We start from the raw sequence: 14189 nt of genomic DNA, 5'->3' as shown, positions 1-14189 counted from the left end.
GCTGGTCTTGAAATCATGAGTCCATGTGATTATTCCACCTTAGCCTCCAAGTAGCAGGGACTACAGACAAGCGTTGCTCCATCACTGAGCCACATCCCAGCCCTATTTTGCATGTAGTGCTGAGAATTGAACCCAGTGCCTCACAAAGCTAGTGAGTGCTCTGCCACTGAGCCACAACCCCAGCTCAGTGCCTCACTTTTGCTGAGGCTGGCTTTGAAAACTCATGATCCTCCTGCCTCAGCCTCCTGAGCCATTGGGATTATAGGTATGCACCACAGCACCCAGATGTTCATTTTTAAAATCAGGAATTGATATTGGATTTTGTCAATTTTTTTTTTTGCATATATCATATGTATTTGATCATATGCTTCTTTTTTAGTTTAACATGGTGTTACATTCATTGATTGTTGAATACAGAGTATTAACTACAATGGCAAAACCCACCTGGTCACTGTTTAATATTCACATGTCCTCCTTCCTTTCCTTCTCTCTCAATTTGCTCCACTTCTTTTTTTTTTTTTTTTTTTTTTTTTGGGGTGGGGTGCTGGGGATCGAACCCAGGGCCTTGTGCTTGTGCTTGCAAGGCAAGCACTCTACCGACTGAGCTATCGCCCCAGCCCCAATTTGCTCCACTTCCGTTTAGATTTTTATGTGTATGTTCGTAAGATATTTATGTTTTTCTTTTCTTGTAATATCTGTGCCTGGTTTGGCATTACAAGAATGTGGTTTCCATTTCATTGGTTTACTTTAATCCTTATTTCTGTTCTTTGGATACTTCACAGTTCATTGACTTCTTTTTCTAGATTCTTAAATGACTTCTACTTCTCTGCTATTCATACAGTTGAAGTAATTGATCTGAGACCTTTTTTCTAATAGTTGTTTAGTGCTGCAAATTACCCTGTCATCACCATGACCTTCATTATCCCTGGTAATATTCCTTGTCTTGAAATCTACTTGTCTGACATCAATGTAGCTACTCCAGTTTTCTTTTGCCTTTTGTTAGCATGGTATATTACCTTTTTCCCATCCTTTTACTTACAATGTTTATGTATATATATTTAAAGTTTGTTTCTGGGGGCTGAGAAAAGGGGGGTGATCATGAACTGAAATAGAATTTCTAAGCATACATAAGTTTGTTGGAATGAACACAATTACTACGTATATAACTATGCAGCTCTAAAAAGTATTTTTTAAAAAGTGTGTTTCTTGGGCTGGGGATATAGCTCAGTTCATAGAGTGCTTGCCGGTCAAGCACAAGGCCCTGGGTTCAATCCCCAGCACAGCAAAAAAAAAAAAAAAAAAAGTAAGTTTCTTACAGGGAGCATGTCATTGTCTTTGTGTGTGTTCGTGTGTGTGTATTTTATGTAACTCCAATCTGACAACTTATGCCTTTTAATTCAAGTGCATACTCCATTTATATTTAATATGATTACTAAAGAGTCTTGGTCTGTCATCTTGCTATTTTTTTTTATTATAGCCTTGTTCCCCCTTTCCTCTTTTTCTGCCTTATCTTGGTTTAATCTATGAATTCATATTATTTCCTTTGTTAGCTTAATACTTTTTTATTGAGATAAAATTCACAAAACATAAAATTCACCATTTTAACCATTTTGAAATGTACAGTTCAGTGGTTTTGTATATTCACAATGTTGTGCAACCATTATCACCATCTAATTACAAAACAGTTCATTATCTCACAGAGAAACCCTTTACCCATCATGCAGGTTTACCCTTCCCCTCATTCTCTGGCAACCATTTATCTGCTGTCTTTATTAATTTGCCTATTCTGAATTCTTTAAGTAAATGGAATCATACCACATCTGGCCTTTTGTTTGGCTGCTTCCCTAAACATATTTTCAAAGGTCATCTATGTTGTGGAATCAGTAATTTATTCCTTTTTATGGCTAAATAATTTTACACTATATGGATACACCTTTTACTATTCATCAGTTGACAGACATTTAAGCACTGGCTTAACTCTGCTACTTTAGTTGTAGTTTTGGGGTTTATAATATGTACTTTAATTTTTTTCTTTCTTTTGGCCCTGGGGAATTAACCCAGGAGCACTTTATCACTGAGCTACATCTCTATCCCTTCTTAATTTTCATTATGAGACAGGGTCTTGCTAAAATTGCTGAGACTGGCCTCAAACTTGGAACCTCTGTTTCACAGGCATGTACCACCACCTGCCCAACCTATACACTTTTAGCTTTACTATAGTCAACTTTCAAGTGATGTTGTACTACATGAAATATAGCGTAAGAATCTTAAAATAGGGTACATTCTTTGCTCCCCTCCTGGTCTCTATAATATCATCACACATTTTCCTTTAACATATGCCGTAAACTCTAATAAAATCTTCATTCCTTTGTGTAAATCAAGATTTGCGCCTGATTTAAATTTTCTTCTGCCTGAGGATGTTCTTGAATATTTTTTGTATGGTAGGTCTCTTAGAGATATTTTTTCAGCTTTTGTATTTCTGAAAAGGTCTTTATTTTAACATCATTTTTGTTGTTGTTCTTTTGGTACCAGGGATTGAAACCAAGGGCACTTAACCAATAAGCCATATCCCCAGCCCTTTTTTTCTTTTGAGGCAGGGTCTTACTAAGCTGCTTAGAGACTCATCAAGTTACTAAGACTGGCCTTGAACCTGTGATCTTCCTGCCTCAGTCTCCTGTACCACTGGGATTACAGGCATGTGCTACCCATCTGGCTTAACATCATTTAAAAAAATATATACTTTTAGTTGTACATGAAAGATTTTTTTCCAGGTACTGAATTCAAAATTGACAATTTTTTTTTTCAATATAAAAATACTGTTCTACTCTCTTCTGGCATGTATTGTTCCCAGTTAGAAATCTACCTTCCTTATCTTTATTTCTTAGATTCTGCCATTTATTTTTTCTCTGACTACTTTTAAAGTTTTTCTCTTCACCACTAGTTTTCAGTTATGATGTGCCTTAAAGTCATATTCTTTGTTTCTTGTATTTGGAGTTTCATTTAGTTTCTTGGAGCTATATAGTTTTTATCAAGTTTGGAAAGATTTTGGCCACTATTTCCTTAAATAATTTTTGTCTTATATCCCTTTGTGGGTTTCAATTATGCACATAGTGGGCCATTTAAAATTGTCCCACAGTTCACTACTCTTTTTCTCAGATTTTAATCATTTCCTTTTAGCCTCAAATTCATTAAACTTTTCTTCTGCAACGTCTAATCCCCATCCAGCTATAAAAATTTAATTTGGGTTTCTCTTCTCCTTCCCTCCTTTTAAAACCTACTTAAACTTTTTAGATATATGTAATAGTTATAGTAGCTTTTTAAATGTTCTGCTCTGCTAATCTAACATCTGTATCAGCTTTGCATTTCTCTTCATTATTCTCATTATGGATCGTGCTTTCCTCTTTGGATGTCGTACATTATTTATTTTACCTGGATGCTGCATATGTTTACGCTCCTATAAAATCTTTTTGAGTCCTGTTGTCCTGGAAAAGTAAGTTTTATCCTTTTAAGTTTTTTTTTTTATGACTTGTTAGGTAGGTTAAGAGCAGTGCCCAGTCTACAGCTAATTGTTACTCATTTATGAAGCAAGACCTTCCTGGATACTTGTATTAATCATGTTTTTACTTTATGTATTTTTATGATGCTTTGACATTTTGGGGCCTTCCTAATCCTAGAGAAAATGCCCCTCCCAGAATTAGTTAATTCCTAGAGACTGTGAACAATCTGCCTGCGAGCACAGCTTTCATATAAAAACCAATCAATTCAAAGTCCACACCCACACCCATGATCCTTTCTCTAACTCACACACTAAATTAGATTTTGCCTTGCTCCGAAATCAGCCCAGGGTCAGAAAATTAACAATTAAAGACCACCTTATTACTCAGAGCCTACAGAAATTATTTAAATGTGCCTACCCTCTCGTTCTTTCATGCAGAAACCACAATAAAGGTTCTGAGCCATGTTCTCCATTTGCTCTTTCTTCCTCCTGACTGACTCACCCTGGTGCTTTTCCATATGGCCCTGCATATGGCATGCCCCCTTTTCTTAAGAACTGCAATAAATTCTTCTTTCAAGGTAGTTGTTTCCATGTCGGCTACCTTACTGTATATGATTAAATAAAAATCCTGGGTACGTTTGTAAACAGAACTCTATCCAATATCATGCAAATTGAGTTTTTGTCTGGCTGGTATTAACAGGCACTATTCCCAGCCCTGAGTAATGTCAAGCACTTTTCTAATCCTTTTTCATGGTCCTTTCCCTAGCCTCAGTTTGTTTCCTCAGTCATGTGCTGATCTATATTCTGCTGGATATTTAAGAGGGAACTTCTACAGCTCTCCTGCATTCTCCAAACAACTTTCTCATTTGGTATTCTGTACTATGAACTCGAGCTGCCCAGGCCTCTCTGAACTCTTTAGTTCTGATTCTTCAACCTAGGCAGACTTGTATGGGACTTCAGTCCCCTCTCCTGTGTCAAGCCTGGAGCAACTGTATAATTTCCCTTATTTATTTCCTACTTCTTAGGGGGACTACTCTCCTTCGAAATCTGACATACAAGGTCTTGAAAAACAGTTTAATATATTTTGCCTGTTCTCTCACTCCTCTTTTTTCCAGACACACATAAATCTACACAATTACTTTCCTCTTGGCCAGTAGCAGGAAGAAAGAAAAAATCTGTATGCTTTTCTTTCTTCTTTTTTAAAAAAAGATTACAGAATGTCCAGCAGGGGAATTTATAAACTGGGATAGTCAGTATCAGGGAACCTAGTTAAGTCTAAACCTTCCCTTGTAAGAAACCAGAGGTCTGGAGAGAAATGATAGTAGTGATAGTTAGAACCAAAATCTATGCTATATCTTGGTGTAGTTATCTATCAGATCATCTTTTATGCTTCTTTTTTTCCCCTACGGTACTAGGGATCAAACCCAAGGCCTTTGCACATGCATGCTAGGCAAATACTCTACCACTGAGTTATATTCCCAGCCCTTTTTTGGTTTATTTGGTTCTGGGAATTGAACCCAGGGACACTTAACCACTGAGTCACATCCCCAGGCCTTTTTGTTTTATTCTGCGAAAGGGACTTGCTAAGTTTCTGAGGCTGACTTTGAATTCACCATTCTCCTGTCTGAGCCTCCTGAGTCACTAGGATTACAGGCATGCACCACCACACCCCCAGCTTTTGGTTTAATTTTGACACGGGCTCTTGCTAAGTTGTCCAGGCTTACCTCAAAATTGTGACCCTCCTACCTCAGTCTTTTAAGTAGCCAAGGGATCACAGGTGTGCACCAGGCATCCAGCTCCCATCTTTTATTCTATATCTTCTTTAGTCTCACCTAGTTATTTTTCATTTAAAGTAACAGGGCTCAGGGTATAGCTCAGTGCTAGAGCATTTGCGTAGCATGCACAAGGCCCTGGGTTTGATTCCCAACACCACAAAAATAAGTAAAAAATTTTAGATAATATATTTTCATAGAAAATACATCTTTTCTTTAGCGATAACTAGCTTGAATGTTCCTATTTAAACTTGATCTTGACTGCCCTTCCCAAACCTGGATAAAAAGTTGGTACCTTATTCTTTAGCAGGAACAGATTTCTGGACAAAGGGACCTTCCCAGAAACCTGGAAGAGGAACTGAATGTGGGCATACCAGAATGCTAAAATTCCTCAGTCCTCTTGCCCCATTAAGCCCTCAGAAGGCGAGCAGCTCAAGGTAAATTCCTTCTGAAACTGACGGGAAATTTTCCCCCAGAGAATCTATCTCCAGATGAAAGTCATAGATGTATGGATATTAGGGACTTCCACAAAGAAGGTCAATCAGATCTGCTTACGAACACATGATCCTTTTAACACCCCACTATTATAAGGCTACCGATGATTGATACGCAGCTAAAATTCATAACATGAAAGACTAAATGAAAAACAAAAAGACAGAAAAACATACACAAGGAGATGAAAGCCTGAAGCATATTAATGTTCTTAGAGATAAGATGTTGCAATCAATGTAACAAGGTACCATTACAAAAAAAAAAAAAAAAAGACAATTCACAGAATCAACTTGGAGTAATATTCAATAAAGGAGATCAAAAGACAAGAAAATGACAAGGGTACAGTAGAGGCAGTAAAGATAAGAACAAAAGTCTGAATAACAGAAATTTCAGAAAGAAAAACCACCGACAACAAAGGGAAGGAAATCATTAACAAATAATTTAAGAACATTTTCCAGTAATGAAGGACAAAAGTCCATCCTGATAACCCAATTGATAAATGGGCCAAGGAACTGAACAGACACTTCACAGAAGAAATACACTCGATCAACAAACATATGAAAAAATGTTCATCATCTCTAGCAATTAGAGAAATGCAAATCAAAACTGCTCTAAGATTTCATCTCACTCCAGTTAGAATGGCAATTATCAAGAGTACAAGCAATAGTAAGTGTTGGTAAGGTTGTGGGGAAAAATGTATACTTATACAGCAACTACTATGGAAAACTGTATGCAGGTTCCTCAGAAAACCTGGAACGGAACCACTATTTGACCCAGTCATCCCACTCCTTGGTTTATACCCAAGGGCTTAAAATAAGCACATTACAGTGACACAGCCACATTAATGTGTATAGCAGCTCAATTCATGATAGCTAAACTATGTAATCAACATAGACGTTCTTCAACAGATGAATGAATAAAGAAAATGTTGTACATATACACAATGGAACATTAGCCATAAAGAATGAAATTATGGGCCGGTTTTCAGATGGCGGACTAGAAGGTGGCCGCATTTCATGTTGCTCCAGGACTCAGGATTCAAAAGAGGAGATACTGAGAGACTTGGGACCAACTCAAAGCAGCCAGGTGAGTCTCTCCCGTTGGGGAGGCGTCCCGGATGGGGCGGCAGTCCCGGAACACAGGGAACTTTGTGAAGTAGAGCTGCCCGGTGAAACACCCCTTCACCCCGCCCCACCCCCCGCTGAGGCAGTGAACTCGGACAACTGGGAACATCGTAGAGGAGGCCGCTCAGCACAGTGCTGGGACTCAGAACAACCACTGTGACTCCGGGCGGCGGCCCAGAGGAGGAGCAGCACAGTGGGTCGCTTGGACTCGGAGTGATTGCATAAGAGTTCCAGGGGGCTGCTCAGAGGAGGAGGCGAGTGGTGAGTTGTTTGGACTCAAAGTAACCGCTCCTGAACACCGGGGGGACTGCCTGGAGGAGAAGTGCAGTGGGTCGCTTGGTCTCGGAGTAGCCTCACAAGAGCTCCAGGCGGCTGCTCGAAGGAGGTGTGCAGCAGGTCGCTTGGACTCAAGAGCAACGGCTCCTGAACACCTGGGGGGCTACCCGGAGGAGGAGGAGGAACGGGGCGGGTCACTTGGACTCGGAGTGACTGCCCAGGGCTACGGGCGGTTGGTGGGAGGAGGGACGCAGTGAGTTGCATGGACTCCTAGTGACTGCACCAGAACACCGGGCGGCTGTCAGGAGGAAGAGGCATGAGGCGAGTCGCTGGGACTCGGATTGAATGTACGGGGCTCCAGGTGGCTGCTCAGAGGAGGGGCCGCATAGCCAGGCGATTAGGTGCAGAGCAGGGTCCCAGGACCTAGGAGGCATCTTGGTGGAAGAGCCGCACAGAGAAACACTTAGGGGCAGATCGAAGGTTCCAGGACTGCGGGCAGATTCTCTGAGGAGAGGCAGCCTAAGGAGACTCGCCTGCGAAGGGTGAGGCTCCCAGGCCCAATAGGTAGGTCCAGGACCCTGGGAACATTGCAGAGGAAGGCAGCCCAGCCCAGGCGGTAGTTGTAGATTGAGGGGAACCTCTAGGAGGAAAACTGACCAGTGAGACCTCCCCACCAGGTGAGTCTTCCCTGCCGGGTGAGGTTTTCCCACAAGGATGGAAAAACCAGAGACACAGGCCCAAACAGGCCTTGCCTCAGCCCACAGCCTAGTTCCCCTTTGGATGACCATTGGTCAACAAGTGGAGGCACTTATGCCCACTAGTAGGGAATATACCCCACCTGAAGGCTACCACCCCTAGAGAGGCAGCTTCCTTGTGGAGCACCGCACTATCAATTTCTTCCAAGACTTCAGCCTACTGAAGGCTAAGAGGGGATATACTAGAAATCTTCAGGGACATTATAAGTCAATAGAGGAAATCTGCAATATCTCAGCGGTCCACTGATACCTGAACAATATGAGAAAACAAGGGAAGAAAATACCCCAAACAAATCTAGATGTTACATCAATAAAACTCAATGACAGCATGGCAGAAGAAATGACAGAAAAGGAGTTCAGAATGTACATAATTAAAATGATCAGGGAAGCAAACGATGAGATGAAAGAGCAAATGCACGCACTGAATGATGAGATGAAAGGGTAAATGCAGGCATTGAATGATCGCACCAATCGACAGTTAAAAGAGCAAATACAGGAAGCAAAAGATCATTTCAATATAGAGTTAAAGATATTGAAAGAAAAAAACCAAACAGAAATCCTTGAAATGAAGGAAACAATAAACCAAATTAAGAACTCCATAGAAAGCATATTCAATAGGATAGAACACCTGGAAGACAGAACCTCAGACATTGAAAACAAAATATTTAACCTTGAAAACAAAGTTGAACAAACAGAGAAGATAGTAAGAAATCATGAACAGAATGTACAAGAACTATGGGATATCACGAAAAGGCCAAATTTAAGAATTATTGGGATTGAGAAACAAAGGCTTAGAGAAACAAACCAAAGGAATGAACAATCTATTCAATGACATAATATCAGAAAATTTCCCATATCTGAAGAATGAAATGGAAAATCAAGTTCAAGAGGCTTATAGGACTCCAAATACACAAAATTACAACAGACCCACACCAAGGCACATTATAATGAAAATACCTAACATACAAAATAAAGTCAGAATTTTAAAGGCTGTGAGAGAAAAGAACCAAATTACATTCAGGGGGAAACCAATACGGGTATCAGCAGATTTTTCAATCCAGACCCTAAAAGACAGAAGGGCCTGGAACAACATTTTTCAGGCTCTGAAAGAAAATGGATGCCAACCAAGAATCTTATACCCAGCAAAACTTACCTTCAAATTTGATGATGAAATAAAATACTTCCATTATAAACTAAAGCGAAAAGAATTTACAAAAAGAAAGCCAGCATTACAGAACATTCTCAGCAAAATATTCCATGAGGAAGAGATGAAAAACAAAGAAGCAAATCAGCAAAGGGAGGAATTATCGTAAAGGAATTGTCAAACAAAGGAGGAACCAAGTTGTGTCAAATAAATAAATAAATAAATAAAATTTTAAAATGAACCATATCACCAGGAAACCAAATCATATCTCAATAATAACCCTGAATGTTAATGGCCTGAATTCATCAATCAAAAGACACAGACTGGCAGATTGGATTAAAAAGAAAGTTCCAACAATATGTTGCCTGCAAGAGACTCACCTCATAGAAAAAGATACCCACAGACTGAAGGTGAAAGGATGGGGAAAAACATACCATGCACATGGGCCCAGCAAAAAAGCTGGAGTATCCATCCTCATTTCAGATAATGTGGACTTCAAGCCAAAGTTAGTCAGAAGGGATAAAGAAGGTCATTTCATACTGCTTAAGGGAAGCATAAATCAGCAAGATATAACAATCATAAACATCTATGCCCCAAACAGTGGCTCATCCATGTATGTCAAACAAATCCTTCTCAATTTCAGAAACAAAATAGACCATAACACAATAATACTAGGTGATTTTAACACGCCTCTCTCACCACTGGACAGATCTTCCAAACAAAAATTGAAAAAAGAAACCATAGATCTCAATAACACAATCAATAATTTAGACTTAACAGACATTTATAGAATATACCATCCAACCAAGAGCGAATACACTTTCTTCTCAGCAGCACATGGATCCTTCTCTAAAACAGACCATATATTATGCCACAAAGCTAATGTTAGCAAATACAAGAAGATAGAGACACTACCTTGTATTCTATCAGATCATAATGGATTGAAGTTAGAAATAAACGAAAGAGTAAAAAACAGAAACTACTCTAACACCTGGAGATTAAACAATATGCTATTATATGATGAATGGATAACAGAAGATATTAGGAAGGAAATTAAAAAATTCTTAGAGGTAAATGAGAACAAAGAAACATCATATCAAAATCTCTGGGACACTATGAAAGCAGTACTTAGAGGAAAATTTATTTCATGGAGCGCATTTAATAAAAGAATTAAAACTCAATAAATAAACGACCTAACACTACAGCTCAAAGCCCTAGAAAATGAAGAACAGACCAGCACCAAAAGTAGTAGAAGACAGGAAATAGTTAAACTCAGAGCTGAAATCAATGAAATTGAAACAAAAGAAACAATACAAAAAATTGACAAAATAAATAGTTGGTTCTTCGAAAAAATAAACAAAATTGATAAACCTTTAGCCACACTAACAAAGAGAAGATGAGAGAAAACCCAAATCACTAAACTTCGGAATGAACAAGGAAATATCACAACAGACACGATTGAAATACAAAACATAATTAGAAGCTATTTTGAAAATCTATACTCCAACAAAATAGAAAATTTCGAAGACATCAACAGGTTTCTAGAGACATACGAATTGCCTAAACTGAATGAGGAGGCAAACACAATTTAAATAGACCAATTTCAAGTAATGAAATAGAAGTCATCAAAAGCCTACCAACAAAGAAAAGTCCGGGACCAGATGGGTTCTCAGCCGAGTTCTACAAAACCTTTAAAGAAGAGCTCATTCCAATACTTCTCAAAGTATTCCATAAAATAGAAGAGGAGGGAACCCTCCCAAACTCATTCTATGAAGCCAATATCACACTGATACCTAAACCAGACAGAGACCCATCGAGGAAAGAAAATTTCAGACCAATATCCTTAATGAACATCAACACAAAAATTCTCAACAAAATTTTAGCAAATCGCATACAAAAACATATTAAAAAGATAGTGCACCATGATCAAGTGGGTTTCATCCCAGGGATGCAAGGTTGGTTCAACATCCGGAAATCAATAAATGTAATTCACCATATCAATAGACTTAAAGTCAAGAATCACATGATTATTTCAATAGATGCAGAAAAAGCATTTGATAAAATACAGCACCCCTTCATGCTCAAAACACTAGAAAAAATAGGGATAGTGGGAACATTCCTTAACATTGTAAAGGCCATCTATGCTAAGCCTACAGCTAATATCATTCTAAATGGTGAAAAACTGAAAGCATTCCCCCTAAAAACTGGAACAAGGCAGGGATGCCCTCTTTCACCACTTCTATTCAATATCGTCCTTGAAACTGTAGCCAGAGCAATTAGACAAACCAAAGAAATTTAAGGGATACGAATTGGAAAAGAAGAACTCAAACTATCCCTGTTTGCTGATGATATGATTATATACTTAGAGGAACCAGGAAATTCCACCAGAAAACTTTCAGAACTCATAAGTGAATTCAGTAAAGTAGCAGGATATAAGATCAATGCACATAAATCTAATGCATTTTTATACATAAGTGATGAATCTTTGGAAAGACTAATTAGGAAAACTACCCCATTCACAATAGCCTCGAAAAAACTAAAATACTTGGGAATCAATCTCACAAAAGAGGTGAAAGACCTCTACATGAGAACTATAGAACACTAAAGAAAGAAATTAAAGAAAACCTCAGAAGATGGAAAGATCTCCCATGTTCTTGGAGAGGAAGAATTAATATTGTCAAAATGGCCATACTACCTAAAGTGCTATACAGATTCAATGCAATTCCAATTAAAATCCCAATTTTAATTACAGAAATAGAGCAAGCAATTATGAAATTCATCTGGAAGAATAAGAAACCCAGAATAGCTAAAGCAATCCTTAGCAGGAAGAGTGAAACAGGGGGTATCACAATACAAGATCTTCAACTCTACTACAAAGCAATAGTAACAAAAACGGCATGGTATTGGTACCAAAATAGAAAGGTAGATCAATGGTACAGAACAGAGGACACGGACACATACCCAAATAAATACAATGTTCTCATACTAGGCTAAGGGGCCAAAAATATGCAATGGAGAAAGATAGCCTCTTCAACAAATGGTGCTGGGAGTATTGGAAATCCATATGCAACAGAATGAAACTAAACCCATATCTCTCACCATGCATAAAACTGAACTCAAAATGGATTAAGGACCTCGGAATCAGACCAGAGACCCTGCAGATTATAGAAGAAAAAGTAAGTCCAGATCTTCAACATGTCGGCTTAGGACCAGACTTCCTCAACAGGACTCCCATAGCACAAGAAATAAAAGCAAGAATTAATAACTGGGATAGATTCAAACTAAAAAGCTTTCTCTCAGCAAAGGAAACTATCAGCAATGTGAAGAAAGAGCCTACAGAGTGGGAGAAAATCTTTACCAATCATACTTCAGATAGAGCACTAATCTCCAGAATCTATAAAGAACTCAAAAAACTCTACACCAAGAATACAAATAATCCAATCGACAAATGGCCTAAGGAAATGAATAGACACTTCACAGAAGTTCTACAAGCAATCAACAAACATACGGAAAAATGTTCAACATCTCTTGTAATAAGAGAAATGCAAATCAAAACTACCCTAAGATTCCATCTCACCCCAATTAGAATGGCGATTATCAAGAATACAAGCAACAACAGGTGTTGGCGAGGATGTGGGGAGAAAGGTTCACTCATACACTGCTGGTGGGGCTGCAAATTAGTGCAGCCACTCTGGAAAGCAGTGTGGAGATTCCTTAGAAAACTTGGAATGGAACCACCGTTTGACCCAGCTATCCCACTCCTTGGCCTATACCCAAAGGACTTAAAATGAGCACACTACAGAGATACAGCCACATCAATGTTCACAGCTGCTCAATTCACAATAGCCAGATTGTGGAACCAACCTAGATGTCCTTCAATTGATGGATGGATAAAGAAACTGTGGTGTATATATATATATATATATATATATATATTTATTTATATATATATATATATACACACACACACACACACCTACACACACAATGGAATATTACTCAGCCATAAAGAATGATAAAATTATGGCATCTGCAGGCAAATAGATGAAATTAGAGAATATCATGCTAAGTGAGATAAGCCAATCTCCAAAAAGCCAAAGGTCGAATGATATCGCTAATAAGTGGATGATGACACATATGGGGTAGGGAGGGTTAGTGTTAGGGTTAGAGTTAGGGTTAGGGAGGAAGGACTGTATAGAGGGAAAAGAGGGGTGGGAGGGGTGGGGGGAAGGGAAAAAAAAATCACAGAATGAATCAAACAACATTACCCTATGTAAATTTATGATTGCACAAATGGTATGCCTTTATGCCACGTAGAAACAGAGAAACAACATGTATCCCATTTGTTTACAAAAAAAAAAAAAAATAGAATGAAATTATGGCATTTGCAGGTAAATGGATGGAGTTGGAAAATATCATGCTAAGTGAAATTAAGTCAATCATAAAAAACCAAAGGCTGAATGTTTTTTCTGATAAGCAGATGCTATTCATAGTGGGGGAGTGGCAGGGAAGAATGAAGGAACTTTGGATTGTGCCGAGGGTTGGGGCCATGGGGATAGGAAGGATGGCAGAATGAGACAGACATTATTACCCTATATACATGTATGATTACACTACTGGTGTGACTCAGCACCATGTTCCGCCAGAGGAATGAGAAGTCATGCTCCATTTGTGTACAATGTGTCAAAATGCATTCTATTGTCATGTATAACCAATTAGAATAAGCAAAAAAATTAATTAAAAAAAGAGTCCATCTTGAAAGGGTTTAATCAAGCACCCGGCACAAAACAAGAAAAACAGATGATCATCAAGGTATGAACACTGTGCAATTTCAGGACACTACAAGAGAAGGTAAGGGGGAAAACAGTCACATACAAAGGATCAGAACTCAGAATGGCTTCAGACTCCAATACAGCAAGGCTAGCTATTAGATGTCAAAGTAGCAATGCCTTCAAAACTCTGAAGCAAAACCCAGAATTTCATATCTAATCAAAAGTATGAAAGAACATTTTCATACATACAGTCTCTCAAAAAACTACTTCCCACATATCCCTTGTGTAGCCTCTCCCCTGAACAAGGAAATAAACTGAGAGAGGAAAAGGTCACACAGAAGTCACAGGAGACTCAAGC

Source organism: Sciurus vulgaris, assembly GCF_902686455.1.
Source record: "Sciurus vulgaris genome assembly, chromosome: 8".
Taxonomy (NCBI): Eukaryota; Metazoa; Chordata; class Mammalia; order Rodentia; family Sciuridae; genus Sciurus; species Sciurus vulgaris.
This window is presented reverse-complemented; position numbering follows the sequence as displayed.